Below are 24,013 nucleotides of genomic sequence, written 5' to 3' on the forward strand. Positions count from 1 at the left end.
CAGTGTCACTCTGGGACAGGGGAGGGTGAGGGGAGGTCTGGGACAGGGGAGGTTGAGGGCGTTCTGGGTCAGTCTGGGACAGGTGAGTGTGAGGGGTTCTGGATCAGTCTGAGACAGGGGAGGGTGAGCGGAGGTCTGGGACAGGGGAGGGTGAGGGGGTTCTGGGTCAGTCTGGGACTGGGGAGGGGGAGGGGGGTCTGGGTCAGTCTGGGACAGGGGAGGGTGAGGGGAGTTCTGCGTCAGTCTGGGACAGGGGAGGGTGAGGAGGGTTCTGGGTCAGTTTGGGACAGGGGAGGGTGAGGGGGTTCTGGATCAGTCTGGGACAGGGGAGGGTGAGCGGAGGTCTGGGACATGGGAGGGTGAGAGGGTTCTGGGTCAGTCTGGGACAGGGGAGGGTGAGGGGGTCTGGATCAGTCTGGGACCTGGGTGCGTGAGGGGGTTCTAGGCCAGTCTGGGACAGGGGAGTGTGAAGGGGTTCTGGGTCAGTCTGGGACAGGGGAGGGTGAGGGGAGGTCTGGGTCAGTCTGGGACAGGGGAGGTTGAGTGGGGGTCTGGGACAGTCTGGTACAGGGGCGGGTGAGGGTGTTCTACGTCAGTCTAGGACAGGGGAGGGTGAGGGGTTTCAAGGTCAGTCTGGGACAGGGGAGGGTGAGGGGGTTCTGGGTTAGCCTGGGACAGCAGAGGGTGAGGGGTTCTGTGTCAGTCTGGGACATTGGAGGGTGAGTGGGTTCTGGGTCAGTCTGGGACAGGGGAGGGTGAGGGGGTTCTGGGTCAGTCTGGGACAGGGGAGGGTGAGGGGGTTCTTGGTCAGTCAGAGACAGGGGAGGGTGCGGGAGGTCTGGGTCAGCCTGGGACAGGGGAGGGTGAGGGATTCTGGGTCAATCTGGGACACGGCAGGGTGAGGGGATTCTGGGGCAGTCTGGGACAGGGGAGGGTGAGGGGAGGTCTGGGTCGTCTGGGACAGGGGAGGGTGAGGAAGGTTCTGGGTCTGTCTGGGACAGGGGAGGGTGATGGGCGGTCTGGGACAGGGGATGGTGAGCGGGTTCTGGGTCAGTCTCGGACAGGGGAGGGTGATGGGAGGTCTGGGTCAGTCTGGGACAGCGGAGGGTGAGCGGAGGTCTGGGTCAGTTTTGGACAGGGGAGGGTGAGGGGAGATCTGGATCAGTCTGGGACAGGGGCGGGTGAGGGTGTTCTACGTCAGTCTGGGAGAGTGGAGGGTGAGTGGGTTCTAGGTCAGTCTGGGACAGGGGAGGGTGAGGGGGTTCTTGGGCAGTCTGGGACAGGGGAGGGTGAGGGGAGGTCTGCGTCAGTCTGGGACAGGGGAGGGTGAGGAGGGATCTGTGTCAGTCTGGGACAGGGGAGGGTGAGGGGAGGTCTGGGACAGGGGAGGTTGAGGGCGTTCTGGGTCAGTCTGGGACAGGGGCGGGTGAGGTGTTCTGGTTCAGTCTTAGACAGGGGAGGGTGAGCGGAGGTCTGGGACAGGGGAGGGTGAGGGGGTCTGGGTCAGTTTGGGACACGGGAGGGTGAGCGGAGGTCTGGTACAGGGGAGGGTGACGGGGTTCTGGGTCAGTCTGGGACAGGGGAGGGTGAGGGGAAGTCTGGGTCAATCTGGGACAGGGAGCGTGACGGGAGGTCTGGGTCAACCTGGGACAGGGGAGGGAGAGGGCTTCTGGGTCAATCTGGTACAGGGGAGAGTGAGGGGGTTCTTGGGCAGTCTGGGACAGGGGAGGGTGAGGGGAGTTCTGCGTCAGTCTGGGACAGGGGAGGTTGAGGAGTGTTCTGGGTCAGTCTGGGACAGGGGAGGGTGAGGGGGTTCTGGATCAGTCTGGGACAGGGGAGGGTGAGCTCAGGTCTGGGACAGGGGAGGGTGAGGAGGTTCTGGGTCAGTCTAGGACAGGGGAGGGTGAGGGGGTTCTTGGTCAGTCAGAGACAGGGGAGGGTGCGGGAGGTCTGGGTCAGCCTGGGACAGGGGAGGGTGAGGGATTCTGGGTCAATCTGGGACACGGCAGGGTGAGGGGATTCTGGGGCAGTCTGGGACAGGGGAGGGTGAGGGGAGGTCTGGGTCGTCTGGGACAGGGGAGGGTGAGGAAGGTTCTGGGTCTGTCTGGGACAGGGGAGGGTGATGGGCGGTCTGGGACAGGGGATGGTGAGCGGGTTCTGGGTCAGTCTCGGACAGGGGAGGGTGATGGGAGGTCTGGGTCAGTCTGGGACAGCGGAGGGTGAGCGGAGGTCTGGGTCAGTTTGGGACAGGGGAGGGTGAGGGGAGATCTGGATCAGTCTGGGACAGGGGCGGGTGAGGGTGTTCTACGTCAGTCTGGGAGAGTGGAGGGTGAGTGGGTTCTAGGTCAGTCTGGGACAGGGGAGGGTGAGGGGGTTCTTGGGCAGTCTGGGACAGGGGAGGGTGAGGGGAGGTCTGCGTCAGTCTGGGACAGGGGAGGGTGAGGAGGGATCTGTGTCAGTCTGGGACAGGGGAGGGTGAGGGGAGGTCTGGGACAGGGGTGGTTGAGGGCGTTCTGGGTCAGTCTGGGACAGGGGCGGGTGAGGTGTTCTGGTTCAGTCTTAGACAGGGGAGGGTGAGCGGAGGTCTGGGACAGGGGAGGGTGAGGGGGTCTGGGTCAGTTTGGGACACGGGAGGGTGAGCGGAGGTCTGGTACAGGGGAGGGTGACGGGGTTCTGGGTCAGTCTGGGACAGGGGAGGGTGAGGGGAAGTCTGGGTCAATCTGGGACAGGGAGCGTGACGGGAGGTCTGGGTCAACCTGGGACAGGGGAGGGAGAGGGCTTCTGGGTCAATCTGGTACAGGGGAGAGTGAGGGGGTTCTTGGGCAGTCTGGGACAGGGGAGGGTGAGGGGAGTTCTGCGTCAGTCTGGGACAGGGGAGGTTGAGGAGTGTTCTGGGTCAGTCTGGGACAGGGGAGGGTGAGGGGGTTCTGGATCAGTCTGGGACAGGGGAGGGTGAGCTCAGGTCTGGGACAGGGGAGGGTGAGGAGGTTCTGGGTCAGTCTAGGACAGGGGAGGGTGAGGGGGTTCTTGGTCAGTCAGAGACAGGGGAGGGTGCGGGAGGTCTGGGTCAGCCTGGGACAGGGGAGGGTGAGGGATTCTGGGTCAATCTGGGACACGGCAGGGTGAGGGGATTCTGGGGCAGTCTGGGACAGGGGAGGGTGAGGGGAGGTCTGGGTCGTCTGGGACAGGGGAGGGTGAGGAAGGTTCTGGGTCTGTCTGGGACAGGGGAGGGTGATGGGCGGTCTGGGACAGGGGATGGTGAGCGGGTTCTGGGTCAGTCTCGGACAGGGGAGGGTGATGGGAGGTCTGGGTCAGTCTGGGACAGCGGAGGGTGAGCGGAGGTCTGGGTCAGTTTGGGACAGGGGAGGGTGAGGGGAGATCTGGATCAGTCTGGGACAGGGGCGGGTGAGGGTGTTCTACGTCAGTCTGGGAGAGTGGAGGGTGAGTGGGTTCTAGGTCAGTCTGGGACAGGGGAGGGTGAGGGGGTTCTTGGGCAGTCTGGGACAGGGGAGGGTGAGGGGAGGTCTGCGTCAGTCTGGGACAGGGGAGGGTGAGGAGGGATCTGTGTCAGTCTGGGACAGGGGAGGGTGAGGGGAGGTCTGGGACAGGGGTGGTTGAGGGCGTTCTGGGTCAGTCTGGGACAGGGGCGGGTGAGGTGTTCTGGTTCAGTCTTAGACAGGGGAGGGTGAGCGGAGGTCTGGGACAGGGGAGGGTGAGGGGGTCTGGGTCAGTTTGGGACACGGGAGGGTGAGCGGAGGTCTGGTACAGGGGAGGGTGACGGGGTTCTGGGTCAGTCTGGGACAGGGGAGGGTGAGGGGAAGTCTGGGTCAATCTGGGACAGGGAGCGTGACGGGAGGTCTGGGTCAACCTGGGACAGGGGAGGGAGAGGGCTTCTGGGTCAATCTGGTACAGGGGAGAGTGAGGGGGTTCTTGGGCAGTCTGGGACAGGGGAGGGTGAGGGGAGTTCTGCGTCAGTCTGGGACAGGGGAGGTTGAGGAGTGTTCTGGGTCAGTCTGGGACAGGGGAGGGTGAGGGGGTTCTGGATCAGTCTGGGACAGGGGAGGGTGAGCTCAGGTCTGGGACAGGGGAGGGTGAGGAGGTTCTGGGTCAGTCTAGGACAGGGGAGGGTTAGGGGTGTCAAGGTCAGTCTGGGACAGGGGAGGGTGAGGGGGTTCTGGGCTAGCCAGGGACAGTGGAGGGTGAGGGGTTCTGGGTCAGTCTGGGACAGTGGAGGGTGAGTGGGTTCTGGGTCAGTCTGGGACAGGAGAGGGTGAGGGGGTTCTAGGTAAGTCAGAGACAGGGGAGGGTGCGGGAGGTCTGGGTCAGCCTGGGACAGGGGAGGGTGGGGGGTTCAGGGTCAATCTGGGACACGGGAGGGTGAGGGGGTTCTGGGTCAGTCTGGGACAGGGGAGGGTGAGGGGAGGTCTGGGTCAGTCTGGGACAGGGGAGGGTGAGGAAGGTTCTGGGTCAGTCTGGGACAGGCGAGGCTGAGCGGGTTCTGGGTCAGTCTGGGACAGGGGACGGTGAGGGGAGGTCTGGGTCAGTCAGAGACAGGGGAGGGTGAGGGAGTACTGGGTCAGTCTGGGACAGCGGAGTGTGAGCGGAGCTCTGGTTCAGTTTGGGACAGGGGAGGGTGAGGGGAGATCTGGGTCTGTCTGGGACAGGGCCGGGTGAGGGTGTTCTCGGTCAGTCTGGGACAGGGGAGGGTGAGGGGGGTCTGGGTCAGTCTGGGACAGGGGAGGGTGAGGGGTTTCTGGGTTAGCCTGGGACAGGGGAGGGTGAGGGGGTTCTAGGTCATTCAGAGACAGGGGAGGGTGCGGGAGGTCTGTTTCAGCCTGGGACAGGGGAGGGTGAGGGCTTCTGGGTCAGTCTGGGACAGGGGAGTTTGAGGGGGTTCTTGGGCAGTCTGGGACAGGGGAGGGTGAGGGGGGTCTGGGTCAGTCTGGGACAGGGGAGGGTGAGGGGGGTCTGGGTCAGTCTGGGACAGGGGAGGGTGAGGGGGTTCTGGGTCAGTCTGGGACAGGGGAGGGTGAGGGGGTTCTAGGTCATTCAGAGACAGGGGAGGGTGCGGGAGGTCTGGTTCAGCCTGGGACAGGGGAGGGTGAGGGATTCTGGGTCAGTCTGGGACAGGGGAGTTTGAGGGGGTTCTTGGGCAGTCTGGGACAGGGGAGGGTGAGGGGAGGTCTGCGTCAGTCTGGGACATGGGAGGGTGAGGAGGGTTCTGGGTCAGTCTGGGACAGGGGAGGGTGAGGGGAGGTCTGGGACAGGGGAGGGTGAGGGCTTCTGGGTCAGTCTGGGACAGGGGAGTGTGAGGGGGATCTTGGGCAGTCTGGGACAGGGGACGGTGAGGGGAGGTCTGCGTCAGTCTGGGACATGGGAGGGTGAGGAGGGTTCGGGGTCAGTCGGGGACAGGGGAGGGTGAGGGGAGGTCTGGGCCAGGGGAGGGTGAGGGAGTTCTGGGTCAGTCTGGGACAGGGGAGGGTGAGGGGGTTCTGGATCAGTCTGGGAGAGGGGAGGGTGACCGGAGGTATGGGACAGGGGAGATTGAGGGGGTTCTGGGTCAGTCTGGGACAGCGGAGGGTGAGGGGGGTCTGGGTCAGTCTGGGACCGGGTGAGCCTGAGGGGGTTCTATGTCAGTGTGGGACAGGGGAGGGTGAGGGGGGTCTGGGTCAGTCTGGGACAGGGGAGGGTGAGGGGGTCCTGGGTTAGCCTGGGATAGGGGAGGGTGTGGGGGTTCTACGTCAGTCTGGGACAGGGGAGCGTGCGGGAGGTCTGGGTCAGCCTGGGACAGGGGATGGTGAGGGGTTCTGGGTCAGTCTGGGACACGGGAGGGTGGGGGGTTTCTGGGGCAGTCTGGGACAGGGGAGGATGAGGGGAGGTCTGGGTCAGTCTGGGACAGGGGAGGGTGAGGAAGGTTCTGGGTCAGCCTGGGACGGGGAGGTTGATGGGAGGTCTGGGACAGGGAAGGGTGAGGGGGTGCTTGGTCAGTCTGGGACCGGGGAGGATGAGGGGAGGTCTGGGTCAGTCTGGGACAGGGGAGGGTGAGGAGTTCTGAGTCAGTCTGGGACAGGGGAGGGTGAGGGGGTTCGGGGTCAGTATGGGACAGGGGAGGGTGAGGGGGTTCTAGGTCAATCTGGGACAGGGTAGGGTGAGGGGGTTCTGGGTTAATTTGGGACAGGGGGGGGTGAGGGTTTCTGGGTCAGTCTGGGACAGTGGAGGGTGTGGGGAGGTCTGAGTCAGTCTGGGATGGGGAGGGTGTGGGGAGGTCTGAGTCAGTCTGGGACAGGGGAGGGTGAGGGGGGTTCTGAGTCAGTCTGGGACAGGGGTGGGTGAGGGTGTTCTAGGTCAGTCAGCGACAGGGGAGGGCGAGGGGGTTCTGGGTCAGTCTGGTACAGGGGAGAGTGAGGGGGGTTCTGAGGTAGTCTGGGACAGCGCAGATTGAGGGAAGGTCTGTGATAGGGGAGGGTGAGTGGAGGCCTGAGTCAGTCTGGGACAGGGGAGGGTGAGGGCTTCTGGGTCAGTCTGGGACACGGGTGGGTGAGGGGAGGTCTGCGTCTGTCTGGGAAAGGGGAGGGTGAGGGGGTTCTGGTTCAGTCTGGGACAGGGCAGGGTGAGGGGAGATCTGGGACAGGGGAAGGTGAGGGGGTTCGGGGTTAGTCTGGGATAGGGGAGGGTGTGGGGTATCTGGATCAGTCTGGGATCGTGTCGGGTGCGCGGAGGTCTGGGACAGGGGAGGGTGAGGGGGTTCTGGGTCAGTCTGGGACAGGGCGGGTTCGGGGAAGTCAAGGTCAGTCTGGGACAGGGGAGGGTGAGGGGTTCTGAGTCAGTCTGGGACAGTGGAAGGTGATGGGGTTCTGAGTGAGTCTGGGACAGGGGAGGGTGAGGGGTTTCTGGGCCAGTCTGGGACAGGGGAGGATCATGGGGTTCTGGATCAGTCTGGGACAGGGGAGGGTGAGGGTGTTCTGGGTTAGGCTGGGACAGGGGAGGGTGAGGGGTTTATGGGTCAGTCTGGGACAGGGGTGGTGAGGGGAGGTCTGATTCAGTCTGGGACAGGGGAGGGTGAGGTGGGTTCTGAGTCAGTCTGGGACAGGGGAGTGCGAGGGGTTCTGGGTCAATCTGGGATAGGGGTGAGTGAGGGGAGGTCTGAGTCAGTCTGGGACAGGGGAGTGTGTGGGGGTTTCTGAGTCAGTCTGGGACAGGGGAGGGTGAGGGGAGGTCTGGGTCAGTCTGGGACAGTGGAGGTTGAGGGGAGGTCTGGGTCAGTCTGGGACAAGAGATTGTGAGGATATTCTGGGTCAGTCTGGGACAGGGGAGTGTAAGGGGAGGTCTGGGTCAGTCTGGGACAGGGGAGGGTGAGGAGGGTTCTGGTTCAGTCTGGGACAGGGGAGTGTGAGGGAAGGTCTGGGACAGGGGAGAGTGAGGGGAGATCTCGGTCAGTCTTGGACAGGGGAGGGTGAGGGGTGGGGTCTGGGATAGGGGAGGGTGAGTGGGTTCTGGGTCAGTCGGGAACAGGGGAGTGTGAGGGGAGGTCTGGGACAGGGGAGATTGAGGGGAGGTCTCGGTCAGTCTGGGACAGGGGAGGGTGAGGAGGGTTCTGGGTCAGTCTGGTACAGGGGAGGATGATTGGAGGTCTGGGACAGGGCAGGGTGAGGGGGGATCTGGTTCTGGGTCAGTCTGGGACCAGGATAATTGAGGGAGGTGATGTCTGCTCCAGCCCTGTACAGTGATCGGTAAGTGGCGCACATTTCCTGAATGTGTGCTGGGAATTGAAGATGTTTGATTTGTATTTCTGCAACCAGAGTCAGCGTCTTCAGGGGAGGAGAGCGGCTGTGGATAAATATAACTCCATGCAGCATACAGTGAGAGTGGAGGGGGGAGTCTGTGGGTGGGGGGGTGAGGCCGAGGTATCACTGCCCACATGTGGTGACCCAGTATCACAGATCTGTGGGGCAGAGCTCTGCGGTCTGGGAGCTTCTCCAGGGTCCGTGAGGTTCCATGGTCTCTGTGACTTCTCAGGAGGAGCGCAAAATGTGGGGATTCGACATCAATCTGACTCAGGATTCATGACCAGAAGGTTTGAAGAAGTTCCCCTTCTGTCTGCGGACCCTCAGCTGCGACACCCCCAGAAACAGGGCAGATCGTGCAGACCCTGTAGTGTGCAGTATGTTCAGTGTCTGACCCTCAGCTGCCCCAGGGAGGGGGCAGCGTGTGCTGTCCCTGTGGGGTGCAGTATGTTCAGTGTCTGACTCTGAGCTGCCCCAGGGAGGGGATAGTGTGTGATGTCCCTGTGGGGTGCAGTGTCTGACCCTGAGCTGCCCCAGGGAGGGGGCTGTGTGTGATGTCCCTGTAGTGTGCAGTATGTTCACTGTCTGATCCTAAGCGGCCCCAGGGACGGGGCAGTGTGTGATATCCCTGTGGGGTGCAGTGTCTGACCCTGAGCTACCCCAGGGAGGGGGCAGTGTGTGATGTCCCTGTGGGGTGCAGTATGTTCAGTGTCTGATTCTGAGCTGCCCCAGGGAGTGGGTAATGTATGATGTACCTGTGGGGTGCAGTGTCTGAACCTAAGCTGCCCCAGGGAGGGGGCAGTGTGTGATGTCCCTGTGGGGTGCAGTGTCTGACCCTGAGCTACACCAGGGAGGGGGCAGTGTGTGATGTCCCTGTGGGGTACAGTGTCTGATCCTGAGCTATCCGAGGGAGGGAGCAGTGTGTGATGTCCCTGTGAGGTACAGTATGTTCAGTAACTGACCCTGAGCTGCCCCATGGAGGGGGTATTGTGTGATTTCCCTGTGGGGTGCAGTATGTTCAGTGTCTGACTCTGAGCTACCCCAGGGTGGCGGCAGTGTGTGATGTCTCTGTGGGGTGCAGTATGTTCAGTGTCTGACTCTGAGCTGCCCCAGGGAGGGGAAAGTGTGTGATGTCCCTGTGGGGTGCAGTACGCTCTGTATCTGACTCTGAGCTTCTCCAGGGAAGGGACAGTGTGTGATGTCCCTGTGGGGTGCTGTATAAAAACAGAGAAAATAGGTACAGGAGTAGGCCATTCGGCCCTTCGCGCCTGCACCAGGAAACATTGAGTTCATGGCTGAACATGCAACTTCAGTCCGCCATTCCTCTTTCTCGCCATACTCCTTAATCCCCCGAGTCGTAAGGACTACATCTAACTCCTTTTAGAATATATTTAGTGAAGATACGAAATACATCCCAATAATAATCAAGGGGGAGAAGGAAGTGGGTACTTAAAACTATCACTGACACTAAAGAAAAAGTAAGCTGTAAAATAATGGGACTAAAGGTGGAGAGGTCCCCTGGACATCATGGCCTGCATCCAAGGGTCTTAAAGGAGTGGCTGCAGAGATCCCGTCTCAATCTTTTAAACTCCAGCGAATACAAACCCAGTTGATCCAGTCTTTCTTGATATGTCAGTCCCGCCATCCCAGGAATCAGTCTGGTGAACCTTCGCTGCACTCCCTCAATCGTAAGAATGTCCTTCCAAAAGTAAGGAGACCAAAACTGTACACAATACTCCAGGTGTGGCCTCATCAAGCTGTAGTAACACCTCCCTGCCTCGATACTCAAATCCCCTCGCTATGAAGGCCAACATGCCATTTGCTTTCTTAACCGCCTGCTGTATCTGCATGCCAACCTTCAATGACTGATGCACGATGACACCCAGGTCTCGTTGCACCTCCCCTTTTCCTAATCTGTCACCATTCAGATAATAGTGGATGCGTTGGTTGAAATCTGCCAGAACTCTCTGGATTGTGGAGAGATCCCAGCGGTTTGGAAAACCACAAATGTAACACCGCTATTTAAAAAATGACTGAGGCATAAAACAGGAAACTATAGACTAGTTAACCTAACATCTGTTGTTGGGAAAAGCTGGAGTCCATTATTAAGGAACGAGTAGCAGGACAAGCAGAGTCAGCATGGGTTTATGAAAGAGAACTCATGTTTGACAAATTTGCTGGAGTTGTTTGAGGATGTAATGAGCAGCGTGGATAAGGGGGAACCAGTGGACGTGGTGTATTTGGATTTCCAGAAGACTTTCGATAAGGGGACATATAAAAGGCTACTGCACAAGATAAAAGTTCATGGGATTGGGGGTAATATGGATAGAGAGTGGGCTATCTAACTGAAGACAGAGAATTGGGATTAATGGGTCATTTTCTGTTTGGCAAATGGTGACTAATGGGGTGCCGCAGGGATCGGCCTCAATTATTTACAATCTATATTAGTGACTTGTATAAAGGGACAGAGTGTAATGTAACCAAATTTGCTGATGATACAAAGACGGATGGAAAAGTAAATAGGAGGACGACTCAAACAATCTGCAAATGGATGTAGTCAGGCTAAGTAAGTGGGCTAATATTTGGCAGATGGAGTATAATGTGGGAAAGTGTGAGGTTATACACTATGGCAGGAAAAATAAAAATACAAAGTATTATTTAATTGGAGAGGTATTACAAAGTCTGCAGTACAGAGGGACGGTGTTGTCCTTGTGTTCAAAAGACAACAATTTAGTGTTAAGATAGAGCAAATACTTATAAAGCCAATAGAAATGTTGCCCTTTATTGCAAAGGGGATGGAGTATAAAAGCAGGGATGTCCTGCTACAACTTTACAGGGTTTTGGTGAGACCACACCTGGAGTACTGCGTACAGTTTTCATCTCCTTATTTTAGGAGGGATATACTTGCATTGGAGACAGTTCAGAGAAGCTTCACTAGCTCAATTTCTGAGATGAAGGGGTTGACATATGGGGTTAGGTTGAGCAGGTTGGGTCGATACTTATTGGAGTTTAGAAGAATGAGAGGTGATCTTATTGAAACATATGATACTGAGGGGAATCGACAAGGTCGATACACAAAGGATGTTTCCACTCGTGGGGGTATCTAGGACGAGGGGGCATAGTTTAAGAATAAGGGGTCGCCAATTTAGAACTGAGATGAGGAGAAATTCCTTCTCTCAGAGGGTCATAAATCTTTGGAATTTTCTTCCCCGGAGAGCTGTGAAGACTCGGTCATTGAATGTATTTAAGGTGGAGGTAGACAGATTTCTGAGTGATAATGGAGCGAAGGGTTATGGGGAGTGGGCAGGGAAGTGGAGCTATGGCCAAGGTCAGATCAGCCATAAACTTATTAAATGGCAGAGCAGGTTTGAGTGGCCAATGGCCTACTCCTGCTCCTATTTCTTATGTTTTTTAAAGGGTGAATTATAGATGCAAACAAAACCAGCGTTATTTTTTATCTGATCCTTTTCCCGTTGATTAATTGGTCATCTATCCAGAATATTAAGCTCCAGCCCTGTTTCAGGGGTATAAATATCAGCAGAAAGAAAGCCCAACTGTTAGAATGGATCTGATTCAGTCTGTGATAATAGCAGAATCCAAACCCTGCAGTCACTTGTGAACATGCTGGTGTGTCAGCAGGCTGGATGACTGAGTGAATCCCTTCCCACACACAGTGCAGCTGAATGGCCTCTTCCCAGTGCGAACTCGCTGGTGTGTCAGCAGGCTTAAATACAGAGAACAAAACTGCACGTAGTATTCCAGGTGTGGCCTCTCCAATACCCTGTACAGTTGGAGCAGGACTTCTCTGCTTTTATATTCTATTCCCCTTGCAATAAAAGGCAACATTCCATTTGCCTTCCTGATTACTTCTGTACCAGCATACTAAAACTTTGTGTTTCATGCACACGTACTCCCAGGTCTCTCTGTACTGCAGCATTTTGCAATTTTTCTCCATTTAAATTATAATTTGCTTTCTATTACTTCTGTCAAAGTGGATAACCTCACATTTTCCCACATTATACTCCATCTGCAAAATTTTTGTCCACTCACTTAGCCTGTCTATATTCCATTGCAGATTTTTTGTGTCCTCCTCACATTTCTTTTCCTACCCATCCTTCAATCATCAGCAAACTTGGCTACATTTCACTCGGTCCCTTCATCCAAGTCATTAATATAGATTGTAAAGACCAAGCACCAATCCATGTGGCACTCCACTAGTCACTTTTTGCCAATTGGAAAATGTCCCATTTATACCGACTTTCTGTTTTCTGTTAGTTAGCCAATCCTCTATCCATGCTAATATATTACCCCAAATCCTGTGAACTTTTACCTCATGCAGTCACCTCTTATGTGGCGCCTTATCACATGCCTTCTGCAAATCAAAATACACTACAGCTACTAGTTCCGCCTTCTCCACCCTGCTCAGTACATCCTCAAAGAACTCCAGCAAATTTGTCAAACATAATTTCCTTTTCATAAAACCATGCTGACTTTGCTTGATTGAATTATGCTACTCCAAATGTACTGCTACTGCTTCCTTAATAATAGAAGTTGGATAGATACTGCCTTTCTCATTCTCTGACACTATGTGACAGGTGAGTGTTGGATAGATACTGCCTCTCTCATTCTCTGACACTATGTGACAGGTGAGTGTTTGATAGATACTGCCTCTCTCATTCACTGACACTATGTGACAGGTGAATGTTGGATAGATACTGCCTTTCTCATGCTCTGACACTATATGACAGGTGAGTGTTGGATAGATACTGACTCTCTCATTCTCTGACACTATGTGACAGGTGAATGGTGGATAGATACTGCCTTTCTCATTCACTGATACTATATGACAGGTGAGTGTTGGATAGATACTGCATTTCTCATTCTCTGATACTATATGACGTTCTGATTGACAGATTAATATAGGGTAGACCCTGCCACTTTCAATCTCTGGTGCAGTGTCAGTGTGGGATTAACTGCCGATTATAGGATAGATACTGATACTTTCACTCTCTGATCCATTGACAGGTAAATATAGAATTAATGTTGTGGGTGTCTGTTATGGGAGCGTGGGTTTGACCCTGTATCTGTCCATCACTGTCATGTGAATGAGGGTATTACTCTAGTTCAGTTTCTGATAGGAGAGTCTGGGTTTTATCCTGCACCTGTCAATTTCGGGTAATGGCCAGTGGGTTTCAATGTGTATCTTTCCATTCATGGTGTGTGAGTGTTTGTTTTGTGCTGTATCTGTTATGTGAGCTCTATCCATACGCATCATTCTCCAGTATGTTCGCAATGTTTTACTCGGTACCACCAATTCCTGACAGAATATTTACTTTCTAATTGTCAATTTTTGTTATGGAGGTGAGTGTTTATGCTGAATCTGTCGGTCTCTAGTATGTGAGTCTGAGTTTTACTCTGTATCTATCTGCCTCTGGTATGTGAGTGCGGGCCTTTCTCTGTTATGGGAGTCTAGGTTTTATTCTGTACCTGTCACATTCTGATATTTGAGTATGAGGTTTAATCCTTTAATTTTATCGATTACGTTACGTGGTTATATGTTTTATATTGTATCTGTCAGTTTCTGATTTGTGAGTGTGGGGTATAATCTGTATCTGTCAGTGTATGCTTTGTGAGCGTGGGGTATAATCTGTACCTGTCAGTGTCTGGTATGTGAGTGTGGGGTATAATCTGTACCTGTCAGGTTCTGGTATGTGAGTGTGGCTATAATCTGTACCTGTCAGTTTCTGATTTGTGAGTGTGGGTATAATCTGTATCTGTCAGTTTCAGGTATGTGAGCGTGGCTTATAATCTGTACCAGTCAGTCTCTGGTATGTGAGTGAGGGGTATAATCTGTACCTGTCAGTCTCTGATATGTGAGTGTGGGGTAGAATCTGTAACTGTCAGTCTCTGGTATGTGAGTGTGGGAATAATCTGTATCTGTCAGTTTCTGGTATGTGAGTGTGAGTATAATCTGTACCTGTCTGTTCCTGGCATGTGAGTGTGATATAGTCTGTACCTGTCAGTCTCTGGTATGTGAGTGTGGGTATAATCTGTACCTGTCAGTCCCTGGTATGTGAGTGTGAGTATAATCTGTACCTGTCAGTGTCTGGTATGTGAGTGTGAGTATAATCTGTACCTGTCAGTTCCTGGTATGTTAGTTTGATATAATTTGTACCTGTCAGTCTCTGATATGTGAGTGTGGGTATACTCTGCACCTGTCAGTCTCTGGTATGTGAGTGTGGGTATAATCTGTACCTGTCAGTTTCTGGTATGTGACTGTGGGTATAAACTGTACCTGTCAGTTTCTGGTATGTGAGTGTGCGTATAATCTGTACCTGTCAGTCTCTGGTATGTGAGTGTGAGTATAATCTGTACATGTCAGTGTCTGGTATGTGAGTGTGGGTATAATCTGTACCTGTCAGTCTCTGGTATGTGAGTGTGGGTATAATCTGTATCTGTCGGTGTCTGGTATGTGAGTGTGGGTATAATCTGTACCTGTCAATCTCTGGTATGTGAGTTTGGGGTATAATCTGTACCTGTCAGTTTCTGGTATGTGAGTGCGGGGTATAATCTGTACCTCTCAGTTTCTGGTATGAGTGTGTGGTATAATCTGTACCTGTCAGTCTCTGGTATGTGAGTGTGGTGTATAATCTGTACCTTTCAGTTTCTGGTATGTGAGTGTGGGGCATAATGTGTACCTCTCAGTTTCTTGCATGTGAGTGTGGATATAATCTGTACCTGTCAGTTTCTGGTATGTGAGTGTGGGTATAATCTGTACCTGTCAGTTTCTGGTATGTGAGTGTGGGTATAATATGTACCTGTCAGTCTCTGGTATGTGATTGTGGATATAATCTGTATCTGTCAGTTTCTGGTATGTGAGTGTGGGGTATAATCTGTACCTTTCAGTTTCTGGTATGTGAGTGTGGGGCATAATGTGTACCTCTCAGTTTCTTGCATGTGAGTGTGGATATAATCTGTACCTGTCAGTTTCTGGTATGTGAGTGTGGGTATAATCTGTACCTGTCAGTTTCTGGTATGTGAGTGTGTGGTATAATATGTACCTGTCAGTCTCTGGTATGTGATTGTGGATATAATCTGTATCTGTCAGTTTCTGGAATGTGAGTGTGGATATAATCTGTAGCTGTCAGTGTCTGGTATGTGAGTGTGGGTATAATCTGTACCTGTCAGTTCCTTGTATGTGAGTGTGGGGTATAATCTGTACCTGTCAGTTTCTGGTATGCGAGAGTGGGTATAATCTGTACCTCTCAGTTTCTGTTATGTTAGTCTGGGTTAAAACTGTACCTATTTGTTCCTGCTAGTTGATTGTGTGATTTAGACTTAACCTGTCAGTCACTGCTATGTGAGTTTGGAATTTACTCTGTATCTGTCAGAATCTGGTATGTGAACGTGAGAATCAATGTTACTTTTTACCTGTATTTCTCTGATATGTGAGTGAAGATTTTCCCTTCCACGTGTCATTTGTCTGATGTTTGTGTGAGGGTTTTACTCTGCCCCTATCAGTTTCTGCGATGCAAGTAATAATTTTACTTACTGCCTTTCAGTTTTCCGATATGTGCCCATGGGATTTACACTTTACCTGTCACTCTCTGGTATGCAAGTGGGGATTTTATTCTGTTACTGTCACTTTCGTATATGTGGGTGTGTGTTGTATACTGTATCTCTCAGTCTGTGGTACGGGAATGTGGGTTTTATTCTGCACCTGTCATCACCTGGTGTGTTCGGGTGGTTAATACTGAATCCATCAGATTCTGAAACATGAATATAGCTTTTGCACTGTACCCATCAGCTTCTGATACGCGAGTGTGATTCATACTATCTGTTTGTCATTTTTTCTGACAGGTGATTATCTGTTTTATGCTCTACATACCAAGTGAGTGTGGGTGTTTAATGTACCTGTCAGTGTGATCTGTTTCAATGGTGAAACAGCATCTGCTTCTACTGCTCCATGTGGCTGTAAGATTCACAATATAACTCTGCCACTTCGGATCACTGTGTGACTGACAGCTTCTGCTGTCTGTGACAATAGGATTGAGGCCAGTTCTGGGACTCTGTGCTCTGCGAGTGATAATCTACTTACTGTTTGTGAGAAGGAGCTGCCTGCACTGTACCTTTTGTTGCGGGTTGAGGAAAGATCACATTTGTTCTGGCTGGTTGAAGAATTTTGCTCTGAGAATAATAATACAAGATTATTAGAAGTTCTAAGATATGGATGCGGGGGAAAATATGGTGTATCTGAGGGAGCGATAATGTATCTCTCGATCATCAGCAACACGGTTCTGGAGAACTCAACTCACCGAAACAATATAACTGTTTTTTAAAAATATCTTTCCCCACACTCCTCTCCTGATGCCTGCAATAGATGCACTTTGTGAAACTCCCCACATCCTCACTCTCAAGCTGTGTTTCCACTGCTCACTGCCCAAGAACAACAGACACGATGAGATTGGAACTGAATCAGGAACACTCACTACTGATTTGGGGAAAGAAAGCAGCAATGATTTGAAAGAGCGAGGTGATTTACTTTCTCTGTTACCTTACAATGTCGACACACAGCCCGAGAATGGCCTCTCCCTTCCCCCATTCACACCATGTTCCGGAACTAGTTCCTGCTCCACTCTGCCTCTTACACACAGCCCCCAATGGAACTAAACCAGGAACGTTCATTGCTGGTGTGGAGAGAGAAAGCAGCAGATTGTAAATAGCAGATTCTGACCATTCTGTCTCCCTTACCCTGGACAAACACTGTCCACACACAGCCTGAGAATGGCCTCTCCCTTCCCCCACTCACACCACGCACTGAGACTGGTTCTTGGTCCACTCAGCCTCTTACACACAGCCCCCGACTCCCCCTGAACTCCCCCCGGACTCAGTGACGATCTCTGAGCCCATCTGCGGGACATGCTCCCAAAGCGCTGTGCTGCTGTAAGGAGGCTGCTGCTCGCTGCCTTACCCCGGGGCCGCGGTGTCTCCATTCCCGGCTGTTTTAAACCATCTTCTTCTGCTCACTGAGTGAATGGTGATCACAGGCAGGGCTTGGGGAGGGGAAGACGCATGCGCTCTTCTACTCACTGGAAATCAACACGGAGCAGGGCTTATCCGCACATGCGCAGCTCTCTGCAATAATTCAGCCTGTAAACATCAAAGAGCACTTTTCCCAATTTACTCTTATCCGAATCTGAGCACAGGAAAGGGGCCTGGGCGGAAAGGACAGAGAATGATTAAAGCTGGGAGCCTTGTCCCTTGGAGATGCTCAATTTGGAATCATTCCGTGCATGGTGTTTCTCTCCATGAGCCCGTCTTCACAAAGCAATCCTGCAGAAATATCGGCAGGACGAGGGAGTGGTAGTGTTTTCTGGGACCGTGCAGGAGTTAGAATCTGACATAAAAAGTCCGAGATTAATTTAATTACAGTAAAACACTCGGTCAGTGAGAGTAATACCGAAGTGGACAATCAAGTGGATATATGGAGGGAGGAACTTAATACAATCACGATCACTAATGAAGTAATACTCTGTAAAATAATGGGACTAAAGACAGGCTAGTCCCCTCGACCTGAGGGTTTTAAGAGAAGTAGCTGTAGAGATAGAAGATGCTTTGGTTGTAATCTACCAAAATCACTGGGACCTGGGTCCCAGCAGATTGGAAAACCACAAATGTAACGCCTCTATTTAAAAAAGGAGGCAGACGAAAAGCAGGAAACTGTGGACCAGTTAGCCTAACATCTATCATTGGGAAAATGCTGGAGTCCAATATGAAGGAAGCAGTAGTGCTACATTTAGCAAAGCATGATTCAATCAAGCAGAGTCAGAATGGCTTTATGAAAGGGAAATCACATTTGACAAATTTGCTGGAGTTCTTTGAGGATGTAATGAGTAGGGTGGATAAGGGGGAACCATTGGAGGTGGTGTATTTGGATTTCCAGAAGGATTTAGATAAGGTGCCATATAAAAGGCTACTGCACAAGATAACAGTTCACGGGGTTGGGGTAATATATTAGTACGGATAGAGGGTGGGCTAACGAACAGAAAACAGAAAGTTGGGATAAATTAGTCATTTTCCGGTTGTCAAACAGTGACTAGTGTGGTGCCGCAGGGATCGGCCTCAAATATTTACAATCTATATTAATGACTTGGATGAAAGGACCAAGTTTAATGTAGCAAAGTTTGCTGATGATAGAAAAATGGGTGGAAAGCAAATTACGAAGAGGACACAAAAACATCTGCAAAGGGATATAGACAAGCTATATGAGTGGACAAAAATTTATCAGATGTAGTATTGAGGTTATCCACTTTGGCAGAAATAATAGAAAAACAAATTATAATTTTAATGGAGAAAAATTGTAAATTGCTACAGGACAGAGAGACCTGAGGGTGTTTGTGCATAAAACACAAAACGTTACTATGCCGGTACAGCAAGTAATCAGGAAGGCAAATGGAATGTTGGCCTTTATTGCAAGGGGGATAGAGTATAAAAGCAGATAATTCCTGCTACAACTGTACAGGGTATTGTTGAGACCACACCTGGAATACTGCATGCAGTTTTTGTCTCTGCATTTAAGGAAGGATATACTTGCATTGGAGGCTGTCCAGAGGTTGATTTGGAAGATGAGGGGGTTGCTTTATGAGGATAAGTTGAGAAGGTTGGGCCGACACACATAGGAATTTAGAAAAATGAGAGGTGATTTTATTGAAACATGTGAGATCACGAGGCGGCTTGAAAAGTTGAATGCAGAGAGGATATTGCCACTCATAGGGGAAACTGAAATTATGGAGCATAGTCTCGGAATAAGGGGTTGCCCATTTAATAGAATTATCTGCCTCGGAGAGCTGTGGAGTCTGGGTCATTGAATACATTTAAGGCAGAAGTAGACAGATATTTGAGCGATAAGCGAATAAAGGGTTATGGGGAGCGGGCAGAGAAGTGGAGCCCAGTCCATGATCAGATCAGCCATGATCTTATTGAATGGCAGAGCAGGATCCAAGGGCCAACTGACCCACTCCTACTTCTATTTTTGTGATGTTATTATGTTGTTATGAGATAATAACCCTGGGATTGTTCACGGGGATTCGAACCCTTTGACTGTACATGGGGATTCTCACACTGGGAGTGAACAGCTCTGGGGTTTTCCTCTTCCAATTGTCTCGGACGCAAACTGTAAGCTGAGCACTGAGCAGCGCCTTTATGAGAGATGGTGAGAAATGCGAGGTGCGAAGAGCGAGAATAAAATAACTAAGTTGTTACTTTACCAAATTGGCCACGCATGCGCTTCGCTGCTCACTCAATGAAGAAGGCGGAGTACTGAACTTGCCTTCCTGTACAAAGCTGGCCGCCGTTACCCTGGGACTTTGACCGGGAGAAAGCCTCGAGTTTGCAGTCGCCGATATTCAGGTTAATATTGCGGGCTTCCGGCTGGCACCAGTAACTTATGAAAGCTCCGTAGCTACCCGCTGCTCCATTCCTCCCCTCCGTCCCGCTGAAAATTGTCACTTTTACAGAGCACACACTCAGGATTCCCACTCCGCCATTACGCGCACCGTGCATGCTCTACACAAAGCCTGGTCCTACGCCTGCGCACTGGGCCCCTGAAGTCTGAGTTCGGCACATTCCCTGTTGCGGGGAATGCTGGGTAATTATGACAGGGCACTTTAGTGACTGGATGAGGAAATACTGGGATTGCATTGGGCACAGAACCATGTTCATTCTGGATCTTCGACTGCTGCTCTTAGTAACCCGGAGCTGGAGATTAGTGTTCTGTATAAATATTGAATAAATGAGCTTGTTTCAAACACCGTGTGTCGAATATTTGATTTCTCCATAATACGAGGAGACTAATTAATGTTCCCTTCCCTTCTATTTTGCGCCTTTTCTTACTCTCGATTATTTCACTTCTCACGCAGTTCATCTTTTGCCACATCAAATCCCAAGCTTGTTTCGTTTGAGTATATGGCTTGTGGGTGTCATGGACTGAATCGGCGTGTCTCACTTTACACTCATTTGAAGTTCCTTTCAACTAGCACTTGAAAGAACTAAAGGCTGAAGACTGGAAATCTGTTATTTTCTGTATTGTTTAACGATTGTTTGATGCGGTTAATAGATCTCCACACATACTGCATGTGATCAACTTTGAAATGTTCTGATCTTTGTAATTGTCTTTGCTAATTTGATGGGTTAGTTGATTATAATTACTTGTTACTAATATAACTTGCAGTAATTTTTGCATCAACATAATTGTTTAAATACTTCCTTTATAAGGTCTTTAGCTTCCCCGCTGATCTTTGTTACCTCTTGTGGGGAATCTAGAACTAGCTGGCATAGTCTGAGAATAAGAGGTCGCCCATTTAAAACCGAAATGAGGAGGAATTTCTTCTCGCAGAGGGTGGTGAATCTTTGACATTCTCTGCCCCAGAGAGCAACGGAGGCTGGATATTGAATATATCTCATTTTGAGGGACCGCATATGAGGGATATTGAAGTTGCAGATGGACAAATTTTTGAAAGATAGGGGAGTCAAGGTTTATGGGGAGAGAGCAGGGAAGTGGAATTGAGGCCAAGATCATATCAGCCATGATCTTATTGAATGGCGGAGTGGGCTCAAGGGGCCAGATGGTCTACTTCTGCAACTATTTCTTATGTTCTTAGCTTTGGTTGGGGAATGGGTTTAGATGTAGGTTTAGCGGTTAGTGGGTGTGGTTTATGGTTATTTTTTAGGATTGGGATTAGTGATTGGGATAGTCAGTAGGATATTCGGCTTAGGATATAGTGATTAACTTAGAAAGCACTTTTGGCAATATAAGTGTCACTGGACGTGCCCGTTTCCATTTCATGTTTTTAACCTCACACAAATGTGTTCACTCAAGGAATCTTCTTTCCTGTGCAAGCCTCATTTCCTCTGTTCTTTCACATCTCTAGATTTGTCACAGAAAAATAAATTAGTGACATTAGATTGGGGATTTTGATCAAGAACTGATGGATATAGTTGTTGTGCTGGTTATATCTAATGATCAATCTGCCTGAAAATGGCTTCCAACAATCTGTCACCAGGCCCCACTGGTCACCGTCTGATGCCACCATCATATCTTCATTCATTACCCACGTTTCACCCTAACTAGAGCTGGTTTCACCGGCATGGTCACACCCCATACTAATGGTATCTAATTCCCGAGCATAAACTCCGGCATGGACTGGTTAGTGCGAATGGTCCATTTCGGTGCCGTATATCCTAAGTAATGTTGTAGTCTCAGTGTAAGTGCTCCCTGGATTTGTTGTCTCAGTGCTACTGGTCCCTGGATTTGTTGTCACGGTATTAGTAATCTCTCAATTTGGTGTCACGATGTCATTCATCATGGATTTGATGTCTCATTGTAAATGGTCGATCAGTGTAAGAAGTCCCTGGATTTGCTGCATCAGGGTAAGAATTCCCTGGCAGTAGTTCAAGGGTTATAATTATCCTCAGTACCATTGGACAAAATTTGAGCAAAAGATTAGGCAGTGCCCCTGCTCTGGATACCGATGCAATGACCTCAACTTGGAAAAGACCTCAACTGGGAGATGTGTGGATGTCATTTGAGGACAGGATTTGACCCGACTCTGATCCCTACCACAGTGGAAATTTCTACCCTGTACTTAAAAGTAACAACTTTTGTAAGCTCCCTTTTCAGTGTATTAGAAGGGGAGGATCTGCAGCTGAGAAACTGAAAACAAACATCACGCCAGGATTTGAGAGATTCACCGGATTCATCGGCATCACCTTATCATCAGCCTTTGTAAAAACACCAATTACAGCGGTGAGAAACAGGACACATGTTGTTTGTATGGCTGCACCACCAACCAATCGTCTAGCCTGTGAGCAGTGTGTGCCCAGCTGACTCAACACTGTAAATGTGAGGACAGTGGGAATGAATGCGATTGTGCGTCTGGTGGAAAAACATCGGGTGGAGAGGCCGTTTACCAGCTGAGTGTGGAAAGAGTTTCAGTCTCTCATCTCACCAACTGACATTCGAGGATTTAGATAACAGACTTTCTCCTGTGCAGAAAGAGCTGGGTTATTGGCCCATGATGCTTTTACTTGTTCATCTTGTTGACTGTAAACCTTTGCCAATTACTTGATGGAATCGGTTTACCTGTACTTTTTATAAATACATTAACTAAGTGGATTCAAATTTTAATTGAAACCAGATTTGCAGGATGCTCTATTCACACATCGAAGGTGAGAGAGATGCTGCCAGCAACACGCAAAGTCCTGTAGCTGAAAAAGATTAACAGACTGGGGTTTGTGTTTAGTGATCCCGGGCGTGTTGGCTATTCCTACCCTGGACGCCAAAGCAAAGAGAGACCCTCTGGAAGGTGTGGGGAACTGGGACTTGTCCCTGAGAGTAACCGAAGGCATGAGAACTGAAACAATCTAGAGTTGGAAAGGAGAAAAGGCGCAAAATGCAACAGGACATCAATAGTTTCCTCTTATCATGGAGAAATCAAATATCGACACATTGTATTATTTGAAACATCAAAATATTAAACTCCATCCCAGTTTTCGGGGTTAGTAACATCAGCAGAAACAAATCCCAATTGACAGAATGAATGCGATTCAGTCAGGATGTGATTAACAGCAGTAATAACAGTCGAACCCAACCGCTGCTGTCACTTGTGAACTCGCAATTCAGATGACTGAGTGAATCCCTTCCAACACTTCCCGAGTATGAACTCGCTGGAGTTTCAGCAGATCCGATGACTGAGTGAAACTCTGCCCGCACACAGAGCAGATGAACAGCCTCTCCCCGGTGTGACTGCGACAATATATTTCTAGATCAGACGGGGAACTGTTTCCCTTCCCACAGTCTCCACATTTCGATGGTTTATCCATGGTGTGGGTGTCCTTGTATCTCTCCAGGTTGGATGATTAGTTGACGTTTTGTCCACACACAGAACACGTGTATTTCTCCCCGATGTGAAAGGTGCGACGTTTTTCAGGCTCTGTAACTGGTTGAAACTTTTTCCACAGGCAGTGCACTGGGACACTCTCACTCGGATGTGTGTGTATCTCGGTGCTTCTCTCGTCACACTGATGTTAGAAATTTGTTCCCACAGACAGAAGAGACAAACATTTCTCCTTCCACATTCAAAGGCTGATGATGTGGATTAATCCCAGCTTACATGGTTGGGATCAGTTCTGCACCCGTTGTGCGTAGAGTGAGAATAAAATCAATGAGCTGCTGATTTTCTCTGCTGCTTACTGGGTCTTTTGTGCTGGCCCAAAATGGGGAGCCCGGGCTGGCCTAATAGGGTAAGACCGGCTGGCCCAATAGGTTGAGCCTGTGCTGGCCCAATAGGGTGAGACCGGCTGGCCCAATCGGGTGCACGTGGGCTGGCCCAATAGGGTGAAACTAGGCTGGTTAAATCGGGTCAGCCTGGGCTGGCCCAATAGGGTGATACCGGCTGGCCCAATCGCGTGCACGTGCGCTGGCGCAATCGGGTGAACCTTTGCTGGTTCAATCGGGTCAGCCTGGGCTGGCTTAATAGGGTGAATCTGTACTGGCCTGAAAATGTGAACCTGGGCTGGCCCAATAGTGTGAGACTGTGCTGGTCCGATAGGGTAAGCCTGGGCTGGCCCAATAGGAGGAGCCCGGGCCCAGGGTCACCAGACAATAATCAGAACAACAATGCTCCTTTTCAAGGGTCACTGACTCGGGCATAAACGTCTGTCCAATCAAACTGACATATACCCTGAAGCCCCGCCCACACTTTGTCCCTGCACAAAGGACTGCTCATGCGCAGAGTGACCCGCCCTGACCAAGATGGCGGACATTGAGCCTGCTTCCACCGGCGGGCTAAACAGTTTCCACCAAGGAAGGCACGAAGCAAGCCTTCACCAAAGTGCCAGCGAAGTGCCGCAAGAAGCGCAGAAAGTCGAGGAAGGAGAGTTACTCGATCTACATCTACAAAGTGATGAAGCAGGTTCACCCCGACACCGGCATCTCCTCCAAGGCCATGGGCATCATGAACTCGGTTGTGAACGATATTTTCGAGCGCATCGCGGGTGAGGCTTCCCGCCTGGTCCATTACAACAAGCGCCGCACCATCAGATCCCGAGAGATCCAGACCACCGTGCGCCTGCTGCTGCCCGGGGAGCTGGCCAAGCACGCCGTGTCGGAAGGGATACAGGTAGTCACCAAGTTCACCAGCTCCAAGTAAAACTGCGCGCTGTTCTGAGAG

General features: G+C 51.2%; 1 pseudogene; it reads right to left on the reverse strand.

Moving 5' to 3' along the window:
• LOC139257140 (zinc finger protein 585A-like) overlaps nt 1-24,013 on the reverse strand; it is a 1,288,295-nt pseudogene that overhangs the window by 43,227 nt on the left and 1,221,055 nt on the right.

The sequence above is a fragment of the Pristiophorus japonicus genome, unplaced genomic scaffold, assembly GCF_044704955.1.
Source record: "Pristiophorus japonicus isolate sPriJap1 unplaced genomic scaffold, sPriJap1.hap1 HAP1_SCAFFOLD_81, whole genome shotgun sequence".
Lineage (NCBI taxonomy): Eukaryota > Metazoa > Chordata > Chondrichthyes > Pristiophoridae > Pristiophorus > Pristiophorus japonicus.